General features: G+C 36.9%; 1 protein-coding gene across 3 annotated transcripts in view; it reads left to right on the forward strand.

Moving 5' to 3' along the window:
- The window catches only part of SNX13 (sorting nexin 13), a 132,666-nt gene that overhangs the window by 35,170 nt on the left and 83,829 nt on the right, over positions 1 to 13,667 (forward strand). The window lies entirely within an intron of this gene.

The following is a 13,667-nucleotide window of genomic DNA, read 5'->3' on the forward strand; positions in this document are numbered from 1 at the left end:
GGAATATTTCCATAAAGAGAGACTTAATTTTCATAAACTTTCCGATTACCCTGATAAATGCTTAATTCTCTACCACTCTTCAAACACAGTTGCACCCTTTAAAGGTGATTAAAAAAGAAAACAAGTCTTCATGATTTCATGAATTCAAGTATTTGAAATGCTCCAGTCCACTGTAGTTCTTATTTTTAGTGATTCCATCTTTAGACAGTTGAATCCTTTTCAGGTTGTTTGCTGAGTCCTTTTGACTTATCCTCAGTAGCCTTCAGTAGCTTTCTGGTATGTCAGGTTGCTGCAGGCCCATTTTTAAACTCATTTCCTTGAAATCAGCCATTGCTCCAATATCCCTGGTTCACTTCAGTGGAACTGTCAACATTATTTTTTACAGAAGTAACACTATTTTTTGTTGTGATTGTTTTTAGAATATATACCACTAATGAGCCACAGTTAAATTACTATATTTTAAAATGACTTAAAATAGTTTCTTTGTGTGGTTATTCCACATTCTTAGTATATAGTTAGATTTGTTTTACTTTGCTTTTCATTTTTAGAGAATGCTTTTTAAATTCTTTTTTTTTTTTTTTTAAGATTTTATGTATTTATTTGAGAGAGAGCATGAGAGGGGAGAAGGTCAGAGGGAGAAGCAGACTCCCTGCAGAGCTAGGTAGGAGCCTGATGTGGGACTCAATCCAGGGACTCTGGGATCAAGACCTGAGCTGAAGGCAGTGGCCCAACCAACTGAGCCACCCAGGTGCCCCTTAAATTCTTTTAATATGTAAAATATTTATACTATCACAAAATCAGATCTACACAACAAGGTGTTTTCAGATGTCTAATTCTTATCCCTGTCTCCTCTATCCCCATTTTCTTCATTCCTCATTGATCAGTTTAAAAAAGTTTCCCTAGGGGCGCCTGGATGGCTCAGTGGTTGGGCGTCTGCCTTCGTATTAGGTGGTGATCCCAGAGTCCTGGGATCCAGCCCTGCACTGGGCTCCCTGCTCAGCCAGAAGCCTGCTTCTCCCTCTCCCATGCCCCCTGCTTGTGTTCCCTCTCTCGCTGTCTCTCTCTGTCAAATAAATAAAATATTTTAAAAAAGCTTTCCTATATCCTTACAGTAAAAAAAATAAATAAATGTGTGCATATTTATAATTCTGTCCCTTTCTTAGCTGAATGATAGCTATACATACTTTTACTAGTATGTAATTAAATTTTAAAAATAATTACGGGTAAATATGTTGATACAAAAAATATAATTTTTAAAATACGCAAGATTGGTATTTTCTGTTCTGATATCTCGAAGGATTCTAATAGCATGTAATTAGAAATTTAACTGTTACTCTTTGGTAGCTTTAAAATTTTTGCTTTAATCAGTTATTTTTAAGGGAATATTTTTCCTTTTTGTGTCATATATATATAAACAAATATTTATATATGTGTCATATGTATATGTATATAGACACATATATATCAGTCTCATTCATAAACAAAGATATACACATATATCAGTATCATTCATAAACAAAGATAGACTTTCATTTCATATATATCAGTCTCATTCATAAACAAAAATAGATTTTCCCATTTCAAATGGGAACATTAGGAAAAGAATCTATTTTCTTTCTTTTTGATGGAGAGTGGAGGCTTATTTATTATTTAAAAGACATCTTTAATTTATTGAGTTATTTATTATATATGTAGACTCCAAAACAATTTGTATAGCTAGAAATATGTTGTCTCTGAAAAGCTCTTTTGGTTAATTTAATTCAGCCTTGTGTATCTACTAGACCTTTTATTAGAAATTCAGGAAACCTTGGTAAAACAGTTTTTCAATTTGAGGCTTTGTGTATTTATTGGAAGCCTGTCAGGACTGTTCTTTGCTATACTGTCCCATCCACATTTTAGATACTTTTATGATTTTTCCTGTATAAGAGAAAATGTTGAATAAATACCATCTTCCTCCTCCCTCCCGCCCCCAGTACAGTAGTAGTTCCTTCAAGCCCCAATTCAGTGATTCCCAGTGTACGGGCTGTGGGAATAAAAAAGAGGTTGGCAGCCCAGCTTAGTTTGTATCCTGAATAAATAAATACAAATTATGAAATGTTCCTGCTATTGTTTTCAAACTGGGTATAGGTATTTTGCAACTGATAGAATCTAGTTTAAAAAACACTAATTTATTGTAGCTTATATTTGTCATTAGATGCTAAGAGTCCTAATTGTGTGTACTTCTGTAGTAGTCTGTGACCTTTTATAACTACCGCTCTAATAAAAAGGGAAGGGTTTGTACAGGTGGTCATCTCTATATGTGTACATAATTCATTCTTCAAAATATATGACAGTTGAACAATACTTCTTTTGTAAAGAGGGTTTATTATCAAAGAACTAAAAATATACACCCCCAGTTGGGAGAGGTAGGAGAGACTCTTTAGGTATCTAGTGGCTGTTATTTTTGCCAGCTGGGCGGTTAGCCATCTTGGAAACTAGGGTCATTGACTGCGGTATCTACCCTTTCCACAGGCTCTCTTATCTTTCCTGGCTCAAGAACTGAATTGAAAACTCCCTATCACACTAGTCTTTAATCATCCTCATAAGAACATGCTAGGTATCTTAAATAGGAGTGAGTAGAAGAGGATCTTTATTCCCTTGTCCTTAGAGTATGAAAAGAGGGATTTGGGACAAGTTGCCCCAGCAAATGTACTGATGATCCCTGTGTGGCTGCTTTTCTGTGGCCTCCTCCCCATAAAGGAAGTAATGGATGTGGGTTGCTGTCGGCATATGTTGAGACAGCCAAAAGAACGGTTTTTTTGGTCCATCAGTCTCATGGAAGAACAAGGTCCAGTTTTTTGGGTTTCTTTTTTTTGTTGTTTTTGGGTGGGAATTTGGTGTGAGTTGTACTGGAAGGAAGGTATAACTCTGACTAAATCCATAAGGTGTGGGGTAGAGGAACATTTCAAATTAGGGTCCTTTCCTTTTTCACTTTTCCTAGACCTTTTCCTTGTCTTGCAATTTCCCCTTTCCCTGTCCTCTCCTTTTCTCCCCTCCCTTGTCTTTCATTCCCTCCATTTCATTACTCTGGTTAGTATATTAAATATTTCCATTTTTGTGAGCAGTTTCTTTGTACCAGGCTTTGGTTAAATTATATAATGTTGAATGAGAGGTTCCATGTCAGGAATGCATGCCATTGAAATTACTTGGAGCAGAACTACCAACATATTTTAAGTAGAATAAAGTGGGAGGGAAACAATTTATAGTTGCAGTAAGGCCACTCTTCTTTTGAGTGCTTATTTTTGTTGTTTAACTCGTATGATTTTTGTGACCCAAGTTGGCACTGAAGTAATATCGGTTTGAAGATTCTTAGCCCTATCTGTCTGGCTGCCCTATGCCACATAATGTTTTCACATACACCAGGTCATTATAACTCTTGCGTATGGTTGACCCATTCTGTTGAGACATCAGAGTCCAATGTTCATTTTGTGGGAGCTCTGACAATGTGTTTTTTATGAGATCTAAAATACCTGTTTCCGCTTAGCTCCATTCTCCACCTGCACCCTGGAGACTCTCAGTCTGGCTTTGCATCAAAATAGCTGTGTCATTATGAGGACAGTTACTTAACCAATCTGCTACAGCTAGACCTGACTTGAGAGCCTGCTCAATGGGAATTCTGGATCAATGAGTGATTTTGCAGTTACACAATGTTAGTGGCAAACTGGAACCTATAATTTCTAACTTTTTATTTTTAGTACCGTATTATGCTACCTTCCCAATCATAAAAGTGTGTGGTGAGAGTCAAGTAAGATAAATGTCAGTAGCACTTGATAGGCATAAAATATTACAAGGTAAATTATTTCCACTTGGTTTCTTTTATCAGGAGGTATATATGATCCTTTGTATTATCCTTTTTTCGTTCTTAAGCATCTTGGCAGCAGGGATCATTTTTTATTTCTCTGTGTCCCTATGCTCAAGGCCAAACTGACACATATAGGTGTCAGGACATCCTAATAAATTTATACCCTTTGAAAGTGAAATTCTTTCCATTGATTATGTAGGGTATACGATGGTTAAATTGATTATCTAATAATAAAAATTACATACTTCATATTCATGCCAGGGATTATTACATTCATTACAAGTCATTTTCTGAAACATATTAAACAACTGAATAATATTTGATTTTAAAATGATTTTAGCTTTTTTTTTTTCTTAATGTGATTTAACTTCAGGTTGTTGTCGGTGACAAATTCTAAGGTTTAATAAGGAGTTGGGATTTGCCTAGGATCAAATCCCAATCTTATCTTACTAGCTTGCATAACCTCAGGCAGTTTTTTTTTTTTAAGCTTCTCTGTGTCTTAGTTTCTCTGTTGCTACACTAAGAATGAGAGTGAGAGTGACCACTAGACATTGCATTTATTTACTCCCCACAACAAACACATGAAATAGGTGAGGAAATGAAGGTGTGTAGTGGTTATCCATCTAATAAAGAGTAAAGGTAAGATTTGTACTCAGTCTAACTCCAGAATCCATATTGTTTGGGCACTATGCTGTCCTAACTTCTTGATTACTTAAATAAGTTGTTCAGGGAAATAAATGGAGTTTGTAGAATGTTTTGTACAGATTTGGTTCTCAAAACTTTTTAGGTTTTGGAGTTTGTGAATAAGGTTTTGTGGACCTGGAGATTAAGGGGAATTATAAACATATAGTTGTTTTAAGTTCTGAACAGTTTTGATAACTTGTTGGAAATGAAAGAATCTCAGACATAATGGATCAGCATCTTAAGAGTTTTTTAAGAGTCTGGTTTTTAAGAGTCTGCATTTAAGATCCTTGAAGTTGAGGGAGGAGTCAAGATGGCAGAGAAGTAGCAGGCTGAGACTACTTCAGGTAGCAGGAGATCAGCTAGATAGCTTATCTAAAGATTGTAAACACCTACAAATCCAACGGGAGATCGAAGAGAAGAAGAACAGCAATTCTAGAAACAGAATATCAACCACTTTTTGAAAGGTAGGACTGGCGGAGAAGTGAATCCAAAGAGACGGGAAAATAGACCACGCGGGGAGGGGCCGGCTCCCAGCAAACGGCGGAGCAATGGAGCACAAAATCAGGACTTTTAAAATTCTGTTCCACTGAGGGACATCGCTCCATAGGCTAAACTGGGGTAAAGCCCACGCGGGGTCAGCGTGGCCTCAGGTCCCGCAGGGTCACAGAAGGATTGGGGGTGCCTGAGTGTCGCAGAGCTTACAGTATTAGAACGGGGAAGCCGGCTACAGAGACAGAGCTGAGGAGTGAGCTCTAAGCTCGGGGTTACCTTGAACCAGTCGCAGGCTCGGTGAGCTCGGAGCGCGGCCAGAGGCAGGGTGACAGGAGTAATTGGGCGCTGTTGTCTGAGGGCGCACTGAGGAGTGGGGCCCCCGGCTCTCGGCTCATCTGGGCCAGAGACTGGGAGGCCGCCATCTTCATTCCCGTCCTCCAGAACGCTACGGAAAGCTCTCAGGGAACAAAAGCTCCCGAAAGCAAACCCGAGCAGATTACTCAGCCTGGGCCCTGGTAAGGGTGGTGCAACTCCGCAGGGGGCAAAGACACTTGAGAATCACTACAACAGGCCCCTCCCCCAGAAGATCAACAAGAAATCCAGCCAGGACCAAGTTCACCTACCATGGAGTGCAGTTTCAAAACCAAGGAAAGCAGCGGAATTCCAGAGGAGGAGAAAGCAAAGCACGGAGCTCATGGATTTCTCCCCATGATTCTTTAGCCTTGCAGTTAATTTAATTTTTTTTTCTTTTTCAATTTTTTTTCTCTCCTTCTGCTAAATTTTTTTAACTTTTACTCTTTTCTTTTTTAATGTTTTTTAACTAGTTTATCTACATATATTTTTTTCCTTTTTATATTTTTTCTTTATTCGTATTCTTCTTTTGTTTTATTTATTTATTTATTTATTTATTTATTTATTTATTTTCTTTCTGAACCTCTTTTTGTCCCCTTTCTCCCCCCCTCATGATTTGGGATCTCTTCTGGTTTGGTTAAAGCATATTTTCCTGGGGTTGTTGCCACCCTCTTAGTATTTTACTGGTTCCTTCATATACTCTTATCTGGACAAAATGACAAGGCGGAAAAATTCACCACACAAAAAAGAACAAGAGGCAGTACCAAAGGCTAGGCACCTAATCAATACAGACATTGGTAATATGTCAGATCTAGAGTTCAGAATGACGATTCTCAAGGTTCTAGCCGGGCTCGAAAAAGGCATGGAAGATACTAGAGAAACCCTCTCAGGAGATAGAAGAGCCCTTTCTGGAGAAATAAAAGAACTAAAATCTAACCAAGTTGAAATAAAAAAAGCTATTAATGAGGTGCAATCAAAAATGGAGGCTCTCACTACTAGGATAACTAAGGCAGAAGAAAGAATTAGTGATATAGAAGACCAAATGACAGAGAATAAAGAAGCTGAGCAAAAGAGGGACAAACAGCTACTGGACCACGAGGGGAGAATTCGAGAGATAAGTGACACCATAAGACGAAACAACATTAGAATAATTGGGATTCCAGAAGAAGAAGAAAGAGAGAGGGGAGCAGAAGGTATATTGGAGAGAATTATTGGAGAGAATTTTCCCAATATGGCAAAGGGAACAAGCATTAAAATCCAGGAGGTTCAGAGAACCCCCCTCAAAATCAATAAGAATAGGTCCACACCCCATCACCTAATAGTAAAATTTACAAGTCTTAGTGACGAAGAGAAAATCCTGAAAGCAGCCCGGGAAAAGAAGTCTGTAACATACAATGGTAAAAATATTAGATTGGCGGCAGACTTATCCACAGAGACCTGGCAGGCCAGAAAGAGCTGGCATGATATATTCAGAGCACTAAATGAGAAAAATATGCAGCCAAGAATACTATATCCAGCTAGGCTATCATTGAAAATAGAAAGGAGAGATTAAAAGCTTCCAGGACAAAAACTGAGAGAATTTGCAAACACCAAACCAGCTCTACAGGAAATATTGAAAGGGGTCCTCTAAGCAAAGAGAGACCCTAAAACTAGTAGATCAAAAAGGAACAGAGACAATATACAATAACAGTCACCTTACAGGCAATACAATGGCACTAAATTCATATCTCTCAATAGTTACCCTGAATGTTAATGGGCTAAATGCCCCTATCAAAAGACACAAGGTATCAGAATGGATAAAAAAACAAAACCCATCTATATGTTGCCTACAAGAAACTCATTTTAAACCTGAAGACACCTTCGGATTTAAAGTGAGGGGGTGGAAAAGAATTTACCATGCTAATGGACGTCAGAAGAAAGCAGGAGTGGCAATCATTAGATCAGATCAATTAGATTTTAAGCCAAAGACTATAATAAGAGATGAGGAAGGACACTATATCATACTCAAAGGATCTGTCCAACAATAAGATCTAACAATTTTAAATATCTATGCCCTAACGTGGGAGCAGCCAACTATATAAACCAATTAATAACAAAATCAAAGAAACACATCAATAATAATACAATAATCATAGGGGACTTTAACACTCCCCTCACTGAAATGGACAGATCATCCAAGCAAAATATCAACAAGGAAATAAGGCCTTAAATGATACACTGGACCAGATGGACATCACAGATATATTCAGAACATTTCATCCCAAAGCAACAGAATACACATTCTTCTCTAGTGCACATGGAACATTCTCCAGAATAGATCACATCCTGGGTCCTAAATCAGGTCTCAACCAGTATCAAAAGATTGGGATCATTCCCTGCATATTTTCAGACCACAATGCTCTGAAGCTAGAACTCAATCACAAGAGGAAATTTGGAGAGAACCCAAATACATGGAGACTAAACAGCATCCTTCTAAAGAATGAATGGGTCAACCAGGAAATTAAAGAAGAATTGAAAAAATTCATGGAAACAAATGATAATGAAAACACAACGGTTCAAAATCTTTGGGACACAACAAAGGCAGTCCTGAGAGGAAAATATATAGCGGTACAAGCCTTTCTCAAGAAACAAGAAAGGTCTCAGGTACACAACCTAACCCTACACCTAAAGGAGCTGGAGAAAGAACAAGAAAGAAACCCTAAACCCAGCAGGAGAAGAGAAATCATAAAGATCAGAGCAGAAATCAATGAAATAGAAACCAAAAAAAACACAATAGAACACATCAACGAAACTAAGAGCTGGTTCTTTGAAAGAATTAATAAGATTGATAAGCCCCTGGCCAGACTTATCAAAAAGAAAAGAGAAAGGACCCCAATAAAAATCATGAATGAAAGAGGAGAGATCACAACTAATACCAAAGGAATACAGACAATTATAAGAACATACTATGAGCAACTCTACGCCAACAAATTTGACAATCTGGAAGAAATGGATGCATTCCTAGAGACATATAAACTACCACAACTGAACCAGGAAGAAATAGAAAGCCTGAACAGACCCATAACCAGTAAGGAGATTGAAACAGTCATCAAAAATCTCCAAACAAACAAAAGCCCAGGGCCAGACGGCTTCCCGGGGGAATTCTACCAAACATTTAAAGAAGAATGAATTCCTATTCTCCTGAAACTGTTCCAAAAAATAGAAATGGAAGGAAAACTTCCAAACTCATTTTATGAGGCCAGCATCACCTTGATCCCAAAACCAGACAAGGATCCCATCAAAAAAGAGAACTACAGACCAATATCCTTGATGAACACAGATGCAAAAATTCTCACCAAAATACTGACCAATAGGATTCAACAGTACATTAAAAGGATTATTCACCACGACCAAGTGGGATTTATTCCAGGGCTGCAAGGTTGGTTCAACATCTGCAAATCAATCAATGTGATACAACACATTAATAAAAGAAAGAACAAGAACCATATGATACTCTCCATAGATGCTGAAAAAGCATTTGACAAAGTACAGCATCCCTTCCTGATCAAAACTCTTCAAAGTATAGGGATAGAGGGCACATACCTCAATATTATCAAAGCCATCTATGAAAAACCCACCACAAATATCATTCTCAATGGAAAAAAACTGAAAGCTTTTCTGCTAAGGTCAGGAACTTGGCAGGGATGTCCATTATCACCACTGCTATTCAACACAGTACTAGAAGTCCTAGCCTCAGCAATCAGACAACAAAAGGAAATTAAAGGCATCCATATCGGCAAAGACGAAGTCAAACTATCACTCTTTGCAGATGATATGATACTATATGTGGAAAACCCAAAAGACTCCACTCCAAAACTGCTAGAACTCGTACAGGAATTCAGTAAAGTGTCAGGATATAAAATCAATGCACAGAAATCAGTTGCATTTCTCTACACCAACAACAAGACAGAAGAAAGAGAAATTAAGGAGTCCATCCCATTTACAATTGCACCCCAAACTATAAGATACCTAGGAATAAACCTAACCAAAGAGGCTAAGAATCTATACTCAGAAAACTGTAAAGTACTCATGAAAGAAATTGAGGAAGACACAAAGAAATGGAAAAATGTTCCATGCTCCTGGATTGGAAGAATAAATATTGTGAAAATGTCTATGCTACCTAAAGCAATCTACACATTTAATGCAATTCCTATCAAAGTACCATCCATTTTTTTCAAAGAAATGGAACAAATAATCCTAAAATTTATATGGAACCAGAAAAGACCGCGAATAGCCAAAGGAATATTGAAAAAGCCACAGTTGGTGGCGTTACAATCCCGGACTTCAAGCTGTATTACAAAGCTGTCATCATCAAGACAGCATGGTACTGGCACAAAAACAGACACATAGATCAATGGAACAGAGTAGAGAGCCCAGAAATAGACCCTCAACTCTATGGTCAACTAATCTTCGACAAAGCAGGAAAGAATGTCCAATGGAAAAAAGATAGCCTCTTCAATAAATGGTGTTGGGAAAATTGGACAGCCACATGCAGAAAAATGAAATTGGATCATTTCCTTACACCACACACGAAAATAGACTCAAAATGGATAAAGGACCTCAATGTGAGAAAGGAATCCATCAAAATCCTTGAGGAGAACACAGGCAGCAACCTCTTGGACCTCAGCCACAGCAACATCTTCGTAGGAACATCGCCAAATGCAACGGAAGCAAGGGCAGAATGAACTATTGGGACTTCATCAAGATCAAAAGCTTTTGCACAGCAAAGGAAACAGTTAACAAAACCAAAAGACAACTGACAGAATGGGAGAAGATATTTGCAAATGACATATCAGATAAAGGGCTAGTGTCCAAAATCTATAAAGAACTTAGCAAATTCAACACCCAAAGAATAAATAATCCAATCAAGAAATGGGCAGAGGACATGAACAGACATTTCTGCAAAGAAGACATCCAGATGGCCAACAGACACATGAAAAAGTGCTCCATATCACTGGGCATCAGGGAAATACAAATCAAAACCACAATGAGATATCACCTCAAACCAGTCAGAATGGCTACAATTAACAAGTCCGGAAATGACAGATGCTGGCGAGGATGCGGAGATAGGGGAACCCTCTTACACTGTTGGTGGGAATGCAAGCTGGTGCAACCACTCTGGAAAACAGCATGGAGGTTCCTCAAAATGTTGAAAATAGAACTACCCTATGACCCAGCAATTGCACTATTGGGTATTTATCCTAAGGATACAAACGTAGTAATCCAGAGGGGCACGTGCACCCAAATGTTTATAGCAGCAATGTCTACAATAGCCAAACTATGGAAAGAACCTAGATGTCCATCAACAGATGAATGGATAAAGATGTGGTATATATACACAATGGAATACTATGCAGCCATCAAAAGAAATGAAATCTTGCCATTTGCGACGACTTGGATGGAACTAGAGGGTATCATGCTTAGTGAAATAAGTCAATCGGAGAAAGACAACTATCATATGATCTTCCTGATATGAGGGAGAGAAGATGCAACATGGGGGGTTAAGGGGGTAGGAGAAGAGTAAATGAATCAAGATGGGATTGGGAGGGAGACAAACTATAAGTGACTTTTAATCTCACAAAAGAAACTTAAGGTTGCTGGGGGGAGGGGGGTCGGGGGGGTGGGGTTATGGACATTGGGGAGGTTATGTGCTATGGTGAGTGCTGTGAAATGTGTAAACGTGGCGATTCACAGACCTGTACCCCTGGGGATAAAAATATATGTTTAAAAAAAATAAAATTAATAAAAAAAAAGAGAAAAATAAAAAGATCCTGGAGTATGATCTTGAAGCTTTCTTCCAGTTCCCGTTGGTGAGTCAGTGGTTCTAGGGAATCAGATAGGGTATTTTAGCACTGATTATTGTATTTAGAGAAGAAAATGGTAATATATCAAGTATTATTTTAATGTAAATCACTGTAATAGAGATTTATTTCTATTTTTTTGCTTCTGTGTTAGGTCAGCTCTTGAGGTAATTAATACCTGTTTGAATTTGTAGAAAGTTTCTGATATGGTCCCAAATGATCCTGAATTTTATCATCTTGTATCATCTTAGGAAATAATTAGAACTCAATTTTTATATGGTTTTAAGTTCAATTGTATTCTTTAATTTCATCATATAATAAGCCAATTTTGTGTGTGTGTGTGTGTGTGTGTGTGTCTGTAAACACTGAAACTTTCTAGTTTTGTACAATTCACTATTCTGGTATTTCAATGAACAGTTTAAAATTTGAAGTTAACTATTGTAAAAAATTAACTGCAAAGCAAATGAACCCCTGACTTACTTAATTGAATCTGTGTAATTTTATTAGTCTATAGAAAATAAAAATTCCTCTCAAAATTAAAGGATCTTTTGTAGATTTTTTTTAATAGACAGTAATGTCTGTCTTGTTCATTGTAGTAGGTATTGACAAGTATTTATTAAATGAATGAATAAAAATTTGTGTTTTGATCATTTTTGCTACCATTTTCAAATGAGAGGCAATAAGATTGTGAAAACTTGCATTTTAGACATTTGAGCATCTCCCCATGTTAACTAATTGCTGCATTTAATAATCTTCCCCATATTAACTAATTGTGATTCTTCTCTGAAAATTGTGAGAGGTATGATTCAAACAGGAGAAGAAATATTACATTTATTATCCTCCCTTCCTTTATGTACAGTGGTAGCTGCTTGGTTTCATTTTTAAGACCTCTTAATGTATCTAAATACATCTACGTTGTTTAGCTTTGAAAAACTGGCTAGCAAGTATAAATCTAACTTTGTAGAGAAAGAATAATATTGCAAATATTAGGTCAGACCTCATTCAAGAAAGTAGTTTGAATAAAATATCTGGGTCATAGTCTGGTTTCACTTTCCCTGAGAGTTTATGAGAACTCTTTGTAAGGAAGTCAGTGGATAAGGTTTTGAGGGAATCTTGAGAAATAGGATCTGCTTTCCATAGTTGGGCATCTGGCAGGGCTGTAATATGGATCTAGGTACATGGGTGTTCAGCTGAAGTATTATCAGAGGGATTGGACTGCACTGTATTTTATTCTAAATCCCCTTGCTTACTTTCAGCTCTTAGAAGTCAGAGACCACTTCTGTAGATGAAATAGTATCCCCAGCTGATTCAGGGAGGAGATCATGAGGGCAAAGCAGAAACTTAATCAGCGGGGCATTCTGTCCTCTGGTTAAAAAGTGGCCAGGATAAGGAAAAAGGATAATAAAAATACAAATGAACAAAAATTGCACCAGCCTTAAATAAAAGAAGAAATTTTAAAAAGCTTCCCCAGAGTGACATAAAAGAGAATATGAATAAATGGAAAAATAATACTTGGGGTAGGAAGACTCATTATTATAAATTCTCCTTAAATAAATTCTAAGATTTCTGTTCATATGTCATCTAGTTGAAAGCTTCTTATATAGTCATATATATATATATATATATATATGCACATAGCAACCATATATATTTAATTTTTCTCCATAGCACTTACCTCATCTGATATAACTATATAAATTTATTATTTTTTCCCCTGGAATGTAAACTTAACAGAAGGCCATACATTTATCAGAGTGTGCCTATCTTTCTCTCCTTACTAGAATGTAGCCTTATGAGGATATGTTTTTTTCCTTGTGGTTTCCCCAGCACCTTGAGCTTATAGCACATAGAAAACAGTTGATGACTGGAGAATGAGTGAATAAATAAAACTCTCCTTTCTCTCTTAATCCATAGAACTTATTGTCTATTCCATAGTTTTGTGGTCATTAATTTTGTTCACTTTAACATCTTATAATGCTTTCTATTATTTTCTTTTGGTTCTGTGTCTAATTGTTTCATTCCTATAAGACATTCTTCTCTGTGCTCCTTGATGGCCGGAATGGGACAAATACTTCCTTTGTGGACCTCACAGTACAAGGCAAATGGTTGTAGGAACTTGTGAATTGAATATGTTTATTTATTCATAATTACTTAAATTGCTAAAATCTAGTTTGCTTTCAACAAAAGGAGTATTTTAAATAAATAATACAATATAATTCTAAACAAAATAGGGCTTTTTGTGTATTTTTAAGGACAGAATTTTTGGAGATGTTTCTTGAGCTCATGGTATATTTTAGTAATTGAAAGTTGGAAGTTTGCAATTATTATTTTACAAATTACTGCACACAATTTGAGTAAAAGAAACAATTTTCACTGAGATGTGGATTTCTTACCTTAAAATTTTAATTTTTAAAAACGTCTTGTTATGCTGCAGTTATATTGGGACTTAGTTTTAAAAT

Source organism: Lontra canadensis, unplaced genomic scaffold (assembly GCF_010015895.1).
Source record: "Lontra canadensis isolate GAN:19392208 unplaced genomic scaffold, GSC_riverotter_1.0 scaffold2, whole genome shotgun sequence".
Classification (NCBI taxonomy): Eukaryota; Metazoa; Chordata; class Mammalia; order Carnivora; family Mustelidae; genus Lontra; species Lontra canadensis.